Consider the following 14,500-nt stretch of genomic DNA (forward strand, 5'->3'; position numbering starts at 1 on the left):
TTTCAACAATTTCTGACTTCATTTGGTATATTTCATGCATTTACTTATTTTTTTTGAGTTAGTTGACCCTGAAATTGAAAAGCACTACAAATGAACTCTGAAAATGTTGAAAGTTGGCATGATATCATCATTTCACCCACATAGCATGTGTTAAAAAGTTGAGAGGGCTACGACAAAAACTGGATGTAGTTCGTGTACAAAACTGACAATTTCTCTCGAAGTAGCAGGGTTTCGAAGGAGAACTCATCTCTTACAAATGGATTTCATTTTTTTGAACTTATTTGAACTCCATACTTTTTTTGTGTTCAAAATGCACCATTCAAAGGCACATCACAAAATTTCAACAATTTCTGACTTCATTTGGTATATTTCGTGCATTTACTTATTTTTTTTGAGCTAGTTGACCCTGAAATTGAAAAGCACTACAAATGAACTCTAAAAATGTTGAAAGTTGGCATGCTATCATCATTTCACTCACATAGCATGTGTTAAAAAGTTGAGAGGGCTACGACAAAAACTGGATGCAGTTCGTGTACAAAACTGACAATCTCTCTCGAAGTAGCAGGGTTTCGAACGAGAACTCATCTCTTACAAAGGGATTTCATTTTTTTGAAATTATTTGAACTCCATACTTTTTCTGTGTTCAAAATGCACCATTCAAAGGCACATCACAAAATTTCAACAATTTCTGACTTCATTTGGTATATTTCGTGCATTTACTTATTTTTTTGAGCTAGTTGACCCTGAAATTGAAAAGCACTACAAATGAACTCTGAAAATGTTGAAAGTTGGAATGCTATCATCATTTCACCCACATAGCATGTCTTAAAAAGTTGAGAGGGCTACGACAAAAACTGGATGCAGTTCGTGTACAAAACTGACAATCTCTCTCGAAGTAGCACGGTTTCGAACGAGAACTCATCTCTTACAAATGGATTTCATCTTTTTGAACTTATTTGAACTCCATACTTTTTGTGTGTTCAAAATGCACCATTCAAAGGCACATCACAAAATTTCAACAATTTCTGACTTCATTTGGTATATTTCGTGCATTTACTTATTTTTTTTTGAGCTAGTTGACCCTGAAATTGAAAAGCACTACAAATGAACTCTGAAAATGTTGAAAGTTGGCATGCTATCATCATTTCACCCACATAGCATGTGTTAAAAAGTTGAGAGGGCTACGACAAAAACTGGATGCAGTTCGTGTACAAAACTGACAATCTCTCTCGAAGTAGCAGGGTTTCGAACGAGAACTCATCTCTTACAAATGGATTTCATCTTTTTGAACTTATTTGAACTCCATACTTTTTGTGTGTTCAAAATGCACCATTCAAAGGCATATCACAAAATTTCAACAATTTCTGACTTCATTTGGTATATTTCTTGCATTTACTTATTTGTTTTGAGCTAGTTGACCCTAAAATTGAAAAGCACTACAAATGAACTCTGAAAATGTTGAAAGTTGGCATGATATCATCATTTAACCCACATAGCATGTGTTAAAAAGTTGAGAGGGCTACGACAAAAACTGGATGCAGTTCGTGTACAAAACTAACAATCTCTCTCGAAGTAGCAGGGTTTCGAACGAGAACTCATCTCTTACAAATGGATTTCATTTTTTTGAACTTATTTGAACTCCATACTTTTGGTGTGTTCAAAATGCACCATTCAAAGGCACATCACAAAATTTCAACAATTTCTGACTTCATTTGGTATATTTCGTGCATTTACTTATTTTTTTTGAGCTAGTTGACCCTGAAATTGAAAAGCACTACAAATGAACTCTGAAAATGTTGAAAGTTGGCATGCTATCATCATTTCACCCACATAGCATGTGTTAAAAAGTTGAGAGGGCTACGACAAAAACTGGATGCAGTTCGTGTACAAAACTGACAATCTCTCTCGAAGTAGCAGGGTTTCGAACGAGAACTCATCTCTTACAAAGGGATTTCATTTTTTTGAACTTATTTGAACTCCATACTTTTTGTGTGTTCAAAATGCACCATTCAAAGGCACATCACAAATTTTCAACAATTTCTGACTTCATTTGGTATATTTCGTGCATTTACTTATTTTTTTTGAGCTAGTTGACCCTGAAATTGAAAAGCACTACAAATGAACTCTGAAAACGGTGAAAGTTGGAGTGCTATCATCATTTCACCCACATAGCATGTGTTAAAAAGTTGAGAGGGCTACGACAAAAACTGGATGCAGTTCGTGTACAAAACTGACAATCTCTCTCGAAGTAGCAGGGTTTCGAACGAGAACTCATCTCTTACATATGGATTTCATTTTTTTGAACTTATTTGAAGTCCATACTTTTTGTGTGTTCAAAATGCACCATTCAAAGGCACATCACAAAATTTCAACAATTTCTGACTTCATTTGGTATATTTCGTGCATTTACTTATTTTTTTTGAGCTAGTTGACCCTGAAATTGAAAAGCACTACAAATGAACTCTGAAAACGGTGAAAGTTGGAATGCTATCATCATTTCACCCACATAGCATGTGTTAAAAAGTTGAGAGGGCTACGACAAAAACTGGATGCAGTTCGTGTACAAAACTGACAATCTCTCTCGAAGTAGCAGGGTTTCGAACGAGAACTCATCTCTTACATATGGATTTCATTTTTTTGAACTTATTTGAACTCCATACTTTTTGTGTGTTCAAAATGCACCATTCAAAGGCACATCACAAAATTTCAACAATTTCTGACTTCATTTGGTATATTTCGTGCATTTACTTATTTTTTTTGAGCTAGTTGACCCTGAAATTGAAAAGCACTACAAATGAACTCTGAAAATGTTGAAAGTTGGCATGCTATCATCATTTCACCCACATAGCACGTGTTAAAAAGTTGAGAGGGCTACGCAAAAACTGGATGAAGTTCGTGTACAAAACTGACAATCTCTCTCGAAGTAGCACGGTTTCAAACGAGAACTCATCTCTTACAAAGGGATTTCAGTTTTTTGAACTTATTTGAACTCCATACTTTTTGTGTGTTCAAAATGCACCATTCAAAGGCACATCACAAAAGTTCAACTATTTCTGACTTCATTTGGTATATTTCGTGCATTTACTAATTTTTTTTCGCTAGTTGACCCTGAAATTGATAAGCACTACAAATGAACTCTGAAAAATGTTGAAAGTTGGCATTCTATCATCATTTCACCCACATAGCATGTGTTAAAAATTTGAGATGGCTACGACAAAAATTGGATGCAGTTCGTGTACAAAACTTTCAATCTCTCTCGAAGTAGCAGGGTTTCGAACGAGAACTCATCTCTTACAAATGGATTTCATCTTTTTGAACTTATTTGAACTCCATACTTTTTGTGTGTTCAAAATGCACCATTCAAAGGCACATCACAAAATTTCAACAATTTCTAACTTCATTTGGTATATTTCGTGCATTTACTTATTTTTTTTGAGCTAGTTGACCCTGAAATTGAAAAGCACTACAAATGAACTCTGAAAATGTTGAAAGTTGGCATGCTATCATCATTTCACCCACATAGCATGTGTTAAAAAGTTGAGAGGGCTACGACAAAAACTGGATGCACTTCGTGTACAAAACTGACAATCTCTCTCGAAGTAGCAGGGTTTCGAACGAGAACTCATCTCTTACAAAGGGATTTCATATTTTTGAACTTATTTGAACTCCATACTTTTTGTGTGTTCAAAATGCACCATTCAAAGGCACATCAAAAAATTTCAACAATTTCTCACTTCATTTGGTATATTTCGTGCATTTACTTATTTTTTTGAGCTAGTTGACCCTGAAATTGAAAAGCCCTACAAATGAACTCTGAAAATGTTGAAACTTGGCATGCTATCATCATTTCACCCACATAGCATGTGTTAAAAAGTTGAGAGGGCTACGACAAAAACTGGATGCAGTTCGTGTACAAAACTGACAATCCCTCTCGAAGTAGCAGGGTTTCGAACGAGAACTAATCTCTTACAAATGGATTTCATTTTTTAAAACTTATTTGAACTCCATACTTTTCGTGTGTTCAAAATTCACCATTCAAAGGCACATCACAAAATTTCAACAATTTCTGACTTCATTTGGTATATTTCGTGCATTTACTTATTTTTTTTTGAGCTAGTTGACCCTGAAATTGAAAAGCACTACAAATGAACTCTGAAAATGGTGAAAGTTGGAATGCTATCATCATTTCACCCACATAGCATGTGTTAAAAAGTTGAGAGGGCTACGACAAAAACTGGATGCAGTTCGTGTACAAAACTGACAATCTCTCTCGAAGTAGCACGGTTTCGAACGAGAACTCATCTCTTACAAAGGGATTTCATTTTTTAAAACTTATTTGAACTCCATCCTTTTTGTGTGTTCAAAATGCACCATTCAAAGGCACATCACAAAATTTCAACAATTTCTAACTTCATTTGGTATATTTCGTCCATTTACTTATTTTTTTTGAGCTAGTTGACCCTGAAATTGAAAAGCACTACAAATGAACTCTGAAAATGTTGAAAGTTGGCATGCTATCATCATTTCACCCACATAGCATGTGTTAAAAAGTTGAGAGGGCTACGACAAAAACTGGATGCAGTTCGTGTACAAAACTGACAATCTCTCTCGAAGTAGCAGGGTTTCGAACGAGAACTCATCTCTTACAAATGGATTTCATCTTTTTGAACTTATTTGAACTCCATACTTTTTGTGTGTTCAAATTGCACCATTCAAAGGCACATCACAAAATTTCAACAATTTCTGACTTCATTTGGTATATTTCATGCATTTACTTATTTTTTTTGCGCTAGTTGACCCTAAAATTGAAAAGCACTACAAATGAACTCCGAAAATGTTGAAAGTTGGCATGATATCATCATTTCACCCAAATAGCATGTGTTAAAAAGTTGAGAGGGCTACGACAAAAACTGGATGCAGTTCGTGTACAAAACTGACAATTTTTCTCGAAGTAGCAGGGTTTCGAACGAGAACTCATCTCTTACAAATGGATTTCATCTTTTTGAACTTATTTGAACTCCATACTTTTTGTGTGTTCAAATTGCACCATTCAAAGGCACATCACAAAATTTCAACAATTTCTGACTTCATTTGGTATATTTCATGCATTTACTTATTTTTTTTTGAGTTAGTTGACCCTGAAATTGAAAAGCACTACAAATGAACTCTGAAAATGTTGAAAGTTGGCATGATATCATCATTTCACCCACATAGCATGTGTTAAAAAGTTGAGAGGGCTACGACAAAAACTGGATGTAGTTCGTGTACAAAACTGACAATTTCTCTCGAAGTAGCAGGGTTTCGAAGGAGAACTCATCTCTACAAATGGATTTCATTTTTTTGAACTTATTTGAACTCCATACTTTTTTTGTGTTCAAAATGCACCATTCAAAGGCACATCACAAAATTTCAACAATTTCTGACTTCATTTGGTATATTTCGTGCATTTACTTATTTTTTTTGAGCTAGTTGACCCTGAAATTGAAAAGCACTACAAATGAACTCTGAAAATGTTGAAAGTTGGCATGCTATCATCATTTCACTCACATAGCATGTGTTAAAAAGTTGAGAGGGCTACGACAAAAACTGGATGCAGTTCGTGTACAAAACTGACAATCTCTCTCGAAGTAGCAGGGTTTCGAACGAGAACTCATCTCTTACAAAGGGATTTCATTTTTTTGAAATTATTTGAACTCCATACTTTTTGTGTGTTCAAAATGCACCATTCAAAGGCACATCACAAAATTTCAACAATTTCTGACTTCATTTGGTATATTTCGTGCATTTACTTATTTTTTTGAGCTAGTTGACCCTGAAATTGAAAAGCACTACAAATGAACTCTGAAAATGTTGAAAGTTGGAATGCTATCATCATTTCACCCACATAGCATGTCTTAAAAAGTTGAGAGGGCTACGACAAAAACTGGATGCAGTTCGTGTACAAAACTGACAATCTCTCTCGAAGTAGCACGGTTTCGAACGAGAACTCATCTCTTACAAATGGATTTCATCTTTTTGAACTTATTTGAACTCCATACTTTTTGTGTGTTCAAAATGCACCATTCAAAGGCACATCACAAAATTTCAACAATTTCTGACTTCATTTGGTATATTTCGTGCATTTACTTATTTTTTTTGAGCTAGTTGACCCTGAAATTGAAAAGCACTACAAATGAACTCTGAAAATGTTGAAAGTTGGCATGCTATCATCATTTCACCCACATAGCATGTGTTAAAAAGTTGAGAGGGCTACGACAAAAACTGGATGCAGTTCGTGTACAAAACTGACAATCTCTCTCGAAGTAGCAGGGTTTCGAACGAGAACTCATCTCTTACAAATGGATTTCATCTTTTTGAACTTATTTGAACTCCATACTTTTTGTGTGTTCAAAATGCACCATTCAAAGGCATATCACAAATTTTCAACAATTTCTGACTTCATTTGGTATATTTCTTGCATTTACTTATTTGTTTTGAGCTAGTTGACCCTAAAATTGAAAAGCACTACAAATGAACTCTGAAAATGTTGAAAGTTGGCATGATATCATCATTTAACCCACATAGCATGTGTTAAAAAGTTGAGAGGGCTACGACAAAAACTGGATGCAGTTCGTGTACAAAACTAACAATCTCTCTCGAAGTAGCAGGGTTTCGAACGAGAACTCATCTCTTACAAAGGGATTTCATTTTTTTGAACTTATTTGAACTCCATACTTTTTGTGTGTTCAAAATGCACCATTCAAAGGCACATCACAAAATTTCAACAATTTCTGACTTCATTTGGTATATTTCGTGCATTTACTTATTTTTTTTGAGCTAGTTGACCCTGAAATTGAAAAGCACTACAAATGAACCCTGAAAATGTTGAAAGTTGGCATGCTATCATCATTTCACCCACATAGCATGTGTTAAAAAGTTGAGAGGGCTACGACAAAAACTGGATGCAGTTCGTGTACAAAACTGACAATCTCTCTCGAAGTAGCATGGTTTCGAACGAGAACTCATCTCTTACAAATGGATTTCATTTTTTTGAACTTATTTGAACTCCATACTTTTTGTGTGTTCAAAATGCACCATTCAAAGGCACATCACAAAATTTCAACAATTTCTGACTTCATTTGGTATATTTCGTGCATTTACTTATTTTTTTTGAGCTAGTTGACCCTGAAATTGAAAAGCACTACAAATGAACTCTGAAAATGTTGAAAGTTGGCATGCTATCATCATTTCACCCACATAGTATGTGTTAAAAAGTTGAGAGGGCTACGACAAAAACTGGATGCAGTTCGTGTACAAAACTGACAATCTCTCTCGAAGTAGCAGGGTTTCGAACGAGAACTCATCTCTTACAAAGGGATTTCATTTTTTTGAACTTATTTGAACTCCATACTTTTTGTGTGTTCAAAATGCACCATTCAAAGGCACATCACAAATTTTCAACAATTTCTGACTTCATTTGGTATATTTCGTGCATTTACTTATTTTTTTTGAGCTAGTTGACCCTGAAATTGAAAAGCACTACAAATGAACTCTGAAAACGGTGAAAGTTGGAGTGCTATCATCATTTCACCCACATAGCATGTGTTAAAAAGTTGAGAGGGCTACGACAAAAACTGGATGCAGTTCGTGTACAAAACTGACAATCTCTCTCGAAGTAGCAGGGTTTCGAACGAGAACTCATCTCTTACATATGGATTTCATTTTTTTGAACTTATTTGAACTCCATACTTTTTGTGTGTTCAAAATGCACCATTCAAAGGCACATCACAAAATTTCAAAAATTTCTGACTTCATTTGGTATATTTCGTGCATTTACTTATTTTTTTTTGAGCTAGTTGACCCTGAAATTGAAAAGCACTACAAATGAACTCTGAAAATGTTGAAAGTTGGCATGCTATCATCATTTCACCCACATAGCATGTGTTAAAAAGTTGAGAGGGCTACGACAAAAACTGGATGCAGTTCGTGTACAAAACTGACAATCTCTCTCGAAGTAGCAGGGTTTCGAACGAGAACTCATCTCTTACATATGGATTTCATTTTTTTGAACTTATTTGAACTCCATACTTTTTGTGTGTTCAAAATGCACCATTCAAAGGCACATCACAAAATTTCAACAATTTCTCACTTCATTTGGTATATTTCGTGCATTTACTTATTTTTTTTTAGCTAGTTGACCCTGAAATTGAAAAGCACTACAAATGAACTCTGAAAATGTTGAAAGTTGGCATGCTATCATCATTTCACCCACATAGCACGTGTTAAAAAGTTGAGAGGGCTACGCAAAAACTGGATGCAGTTCGTGTACAAAACTGACAATCTCTCTCGAAGTAGCACGGTTTCGAACGAGAACTCATCTCTTACAAAGGGATTTCAGTTTTTTGAACTTATTTGAACTCCATACTTTTTGTGTGTTTAAAATGCACCATTCAAAGGCACATCACAAAAGTTCAACTATTTCTGACTTCATTTGGTATATTTCGTGCATTTACTTATTTTTTTTCGCTAGTTGACCCTGAAATTGATAAGCACTACAAATGAACTCTGAAAAATGTTGAAAGTTGGCATTCTATCATCATTTCACCCACATAGCATGTGTTAAAAAGTTGAGATGGCTACGACAAAAATTGGATGCAGTTCGTGTACAAAACTTTCAAATATCTCTCGAAGTAGCAGGGTTTCGAACGAGAACTCATCTCTTACAAATGGATTTCATCTTTTTGAACTTATTTGAACTCCATACTTTTTGTGTGTTCAAAATGCACCATTCAAAGGCACATCACAAAATTTCAACAATTTCTAACTTCATTTGGTATATTTCGTGCATTTACTTATTTTTTTTGAGCTAGTTGACCCTGAAATTGAAAAGCACTACAAATGAACTCTGAAAATGTTGAAAGTTGGCATGCTATCATCATTTCACCCACATAGCATGTGTTAAAAAGTTGAGAGGGCTACGACAAAAACTGGATGCACTTCGTGTACAACACTGACAATCTCTCTCGAAGTAGCAGGGTTTCGAACGAGAACTCATCTCTTACAAAGGGATTTCATATTTTTGAACTTATTTGAACTCCATACTTTTTGTGTGTTCAAAATGCACCATTCAAAGGCACATCAAAAAATTTCAACAATTTCTCACTTCATTTGGTATATTTCGTGCATTTACTTATTTTTTTGAGCTAGTTGACCCTGAAATTGAAAAGCCCTACAAATGAACTCTGAAAATGTTGAAACTTGGCATGCTATCATCATTTCACCCACATAGCATGTGTTAAAAAGTTGAGAGGGCTACGACAAAAACTGGATGCAGTTCGTGTACAAAACTGACAATCCCTCTCGAAGTAGCAGGGTTTCGAACGAGAACTCATCTCTTACAAATGGATTTCATTTTTTAAAACTTATTTGAACTCCATACTTTTCGTGTGTTCAAAATTCACTATTCAAAGGCACATCACAAAATTTCAACAATTTCTGACTTCATTTGGTATATTTCGTGCATTTACTTATTTTTTTTTGAGCTAGTTGACCCTAAAATTGAAAAGCACTACAAATGAACTCTGAAAATGGTGAAAGTTGGAATGCTATCATCATTTCACCCACATAGCATGTGTTAAAAAGTTGAGAGGGCTACGACAAAAACTGGATGCAGTTCGTGTACAAAACTGACAATCTCTCTCGAAGTAGCACGGTTTCGAACGAGAACTCATCTCTTACAAATGGATTTCATCTTTTTGAACTTATTTGAACTCCATCCTTTTTGTGTGTTCAAAATGCACCATTCAAAGGCACATCACAAAATTTCAACAATTTCTGACTTCATTTGGTATATTTCGTGCATTTACTTATTTTTTTTGCGCTAGTTGACCCTGAAATTGAAAAGCACTACAAATGAACTCTGAAAATGTTGAAAGTTGGCATGCTATCATCATTTCACCCAAATAGCATGTGTTAAAAAGTTGAGAGGGCTACGACAAAAACTGGATGCAGTTCGTGTACAAAACTGACAATCTCTCTCGAAGTAGCAGGGTTTCGAACGAGAACTCATCTCTTACAAAGGGATTTCATCTTTTTGAACTTATTTGAACTCCATACTTTTTGTGTGTTCAAAATTCACCATTCAAAGGCACATCACAAAATTTCAACAATTTCTGACTTCATTTGGTATATTTCGTGCATTTACTTATTTTTTTGAGCTAGTTGACCCTGAAATTGAAAAGCACTACAAATGAACTCTGAAAATGTTGAAAGTTGGAATGCTATCATCATTTCACCCACATAGCATGTCTTAAAAAGTTGAGAGGGCTACGACAAAAACTGGATGCAGTTCGTGTACAAAACTGACAATCTCTCTCGAAGTAGCACGGTTTCGAACGAGAACTCATCTCTTACAAATGGATTTCATCTTTTTGAACTTATTTGAACTCCATACTTTTTGTGTGTTCAAAATGCACCATTCAAAGGCACATCACAAAATTTCAACAATTTCTGACTTCATTTGGTATATTTCGTGCATTTACTTATTTTTTTTGAGCTAGTTGACCCTGAAATTGAAAAGCACTACAAATGAACTCTGAAAATGTTGAAAGTTGGCATGCTATCATCATTTCACCCACATAGCATGTGTTAAAAAGTTGAGAGGGCTACGACAAAAACTGGATGCAGTTCGTGTACAAAACTGACAATCTCTCTCGAAGTAGCAGGGTTTCGAACGAGAACTCATCTCTTACAAATGGATTTCATCTTTTTGAACTTATTTGAACTCCATACTTTTTGTGTGTTCAAAATGCACCATTCAAAGGCATATCAAAAAATTTCAACAATTTCTGACTTCATTTGGTATATTTCTTGCATTTACTTATTTGTTTTGAGCTAGTTGACCCTAAAATTGAAAAGCACTACAAATGAACTCTGAAAATGTTGAAAGTTGGCATGATATCATCATTTAACCCACATAGCATGTGTTAAAAAGTTGAGAGGGCTACGACAAAAACTGGATGCAGTTCGTGTACAAAACTAACAATCTCTCTCGAAGTAGCAGGGTTTCGAACGAGAACTCATCTCTTACAAAGGGATTTCATTTTTTTGAACTTATTTGAACTCCATACTTTTTGTGTGTTCAAAATGCACCATTCAAAGGCACATCACAAAATTTCAACAATTTCTGACTTCATTTGGTATATTTCGTGCATTTACTTATTTTTTTTGAGCTAGTTGACCCTGAAATTGAAAAGCACTACAAATGAACCCTGAAAATGTTGAAAGTTGGCATGCTATCATCATTTCACCCACATAGCATGTGTTAAAAAGTTGAGAGGGCTACGACAAAAACTGGATGCAGTTCGTGTACAAAACTGACAATCTCTCTCGAAGTAGCATGGTTTCGAACGAGAACTCATCTCTTACAAATGGATTTCATTTTTTTGAACTTATTTGAACTCCATACTTTTTGTGTGTTCAAAATGCACCATTCAAAGGCACATCACAAAATTTCAACAATTTCTGACTTCATTTGGTATATTTCGTGCATTTTCTTATTTTTTTTGAGCTAGTTGACCCTGAAATTGAAAAGCACTACAAATGAACTCTGAAAATGTTGAAAGTTGGCATGCTATCATCATTTCACCCACATAGCATGTGTTAAAAAGTTGAGAGGGCTACGACAAAAACTGGATGCAGTTCGTGTACAAAACTGACAATCTCTCTCGAAGTAGCAGGGTTTCGAACGAGAACTCATCTCTTACAAAGGGATTTCATTTTTTTGAACTTATTTGAACTCCATACTTTTTGTGTGTTCAAAATGCACCATTCAAAGGCACATCACAAATTTTCAACAATTTCTGACTTCATTTGGTATATTTCGTGCATTTACTTATTTTTTTTGAGCTAGTTGACCCTGAAATTGAAAAGCACTACAAATGAACTCTGAAAACGGTGAAAGTTGGAGTGCTATCATCATTTCACCCACATAGCATGTGTTAAAAAGTTGAGAGGGCTACGACAAAAACTGGATGCAGTTCGTGTACAAAACTGACAATCTCTCTCGAAGTAGTAGGGTTTCGAACGAGAACTCATCTCTTACATATGGATTTCATTTTTTTGAACTTATTTGAACTCCATACTTTTTGTGTGTTCAAAATGCACCATTCAAAGGCACATCACAAAATTTCAAAAATTTCTGACTTCATTTGGTATATTTCGTGCATTTACTTATTTTTTTTTGAGCTAGTTGACCCTGAAATTGAAAAGCACTACAAATGAACTCTGAAAATGTTGAAAGTTGGCATGCTATCATCATTTCACCCACATAGCATGTGTTAAAAAGTTGAGAGGTCTACGACAAAAACTGGATGCAGTTCGTGTACAAAACTGACAATCTCTCTCGAAGTAGCAGGGTTTCGAACGAGAACTCATCTCTTACATATGGATTTCATTTTTTTGAACTTATTTGAACTCCATACTTTTTGTGTGTTCAAAATGCACCATTCAAAGGCACATCACAAAATTTCAACAATTTCTGACTTCATTTGGTATATTTCGTGCATTTACTTATTTTTTTTGAGCTAGTTGACCCTGAAATTGAAAAGCACTACAAATGAACTCTGAAAATGTTGAAAGTTGGCATGCTATCATCATTTCACCCACATAGCACGTGTTAAAAAGTTGAGAGGGCTACGCAAAAACTGGATGCAGTTCGTGTACAAAACTGACAATCTCTCTCGAAGTAGCACGGTTTCGAACGAGAACTCATCTCTTACAAAGGGATTTCAGTTTTTTGAACTTATTTGAACTCCATACTTTTGGTGTGTTCAAAATGCACCATTCAAAGGCACATCAAAAAATTTCAACAATTTCTCACTTCATTTGGTATATTTCGTGCATTTACTTATTTTTTTGAGCTAGTTGACCCTGAAATTGAAAAGCCCTACAAATGAACTCTGAAAATGTTGAAACTTGGCATGCTATCATCATTTCACCCACATAGCATGTGTTAAAAAGTTGAGAGGGCTACGACAAAAACTGGATGCAGTTCGTGTACAAAACTGACAATCCCTCTCGAAGTAGCAGGGTTTCGAACGAGAACTCATCTCTTACAAATGGATTTCATTTTTTAAAACTTATTTGAACTCCATACTTTTCGTGTGTTCAAAATTCACTATTCAAAGGCACATCACAAAATTTCAACAATTTCTGACTTCATTTGGTATATTTCGTGCATTTACTTTTTTTTTTTTGAGCTAGTTGACCCTAAAATTGAAAAGCACTACAAATGAACTCTGAAAATGGTGAAAGTTGGAATGCTATCATCATTTCACCCACATAGCATGTGTTAAAAAGTTGAGAGGGCTACGACAAAAACTGGATGCAGTTCGTGTACAAAACTGACAATCTCTCTCGAAGTAGCACGGTTTCGAACGAGAACTCATCTCTTACAAATGGATTTCATCTTTTTGAACTTATTTGAACTCCATCCTTTTTGTGTGTTCAAAATGCACCATTCAAAGGCACATCACAAAATTTCAACAATTTCTGACTTCATTTGGTATATTTCGTGCATTTACTTATTTTTTTTGCGCTAGTTGACCCTGAAATTGAAAAGCACTACAAATGAACTCTGAAAATGTTGAAAGTTGGCATGCTATCATCATTTCACCCAAATAGCATGTGTTAAAAAGTTGAGAGGGCTACGACAAAAACTGGATGCAGTTCGTGTACAAAACTGACAATCTCTCTCGAAGTAGCACGGTTTCGAACGAGAACTCATCTCTTACAAATGGATTTCATCTTTTTGAACTTATTTGAACTCCATCTTTTTTGTGTGTTCAAAATGCACCATTCAAAGGCACATCACAAAATTTCAACAATTTCTCACTTCATTTGGTATATTTCGTGCATTTACTTATTTTTTTTTAGCTAGTTGACCCTGAAATTGAAAAGCACTACAAATGAACTCTGAAAATGTTGAAAGTTGGCATGCTATCATCATTTCACCCACATAGCACGTGTTAAAAAGTTGAGAGGGCTACGCAAAAACTGGATGCAGTTCGTGTACAAAACTGACAATCTCTCTCGAAGTAGCACGGTTTCGAACGAGAACTCATCTCTTACAAAGGGATTTCAGTTTTTTGAACTTATTTGAACTCCATACTTTTTGTGTGTTTAAAATGCACCATTCAAAGGCACATCACAAAAGTTCAACTATTTCTGACTTCATTTGGTATATTTCGTGCATTTACTTATTTTTTTTCGCTAGTTGACCCTGAAATTGATAAGCACTACAAATGAACTCTGAAAAATGTTGAAAGTTGGCATTCTATCATCATTTCACCCACATAGCATGTGTTAAAAAGTTGAGATGGCTACGACAAAAATTGGATGCAGTTCGTGTACAAAACTTTCAAATATCTCTCGAAGTAGCAGGGTTTCGAACGAGAACTCATCTCTTACAAATGGATTTCATCTTTTTGAACTTATTTGAACTCCATACTTTTTGTGTGTT

This window comes from Hordeum vulgare, chromosome 5H, assembly GCF_904849725.1.
Source record: "Hordeum vulgare subsp. vulgare chromosome 5H, MorexV3_pseudomolecules_assembly, whole genome shotgun sequence".
In the NCBI taxonomy this organism is placed as follows: domain Eukaryota; kingdom Viridiplantae; phylum Streptophyta; class Magnoliopsida; order Poales; family Poaceae; genus Hordeum; species Hordeum vulgare.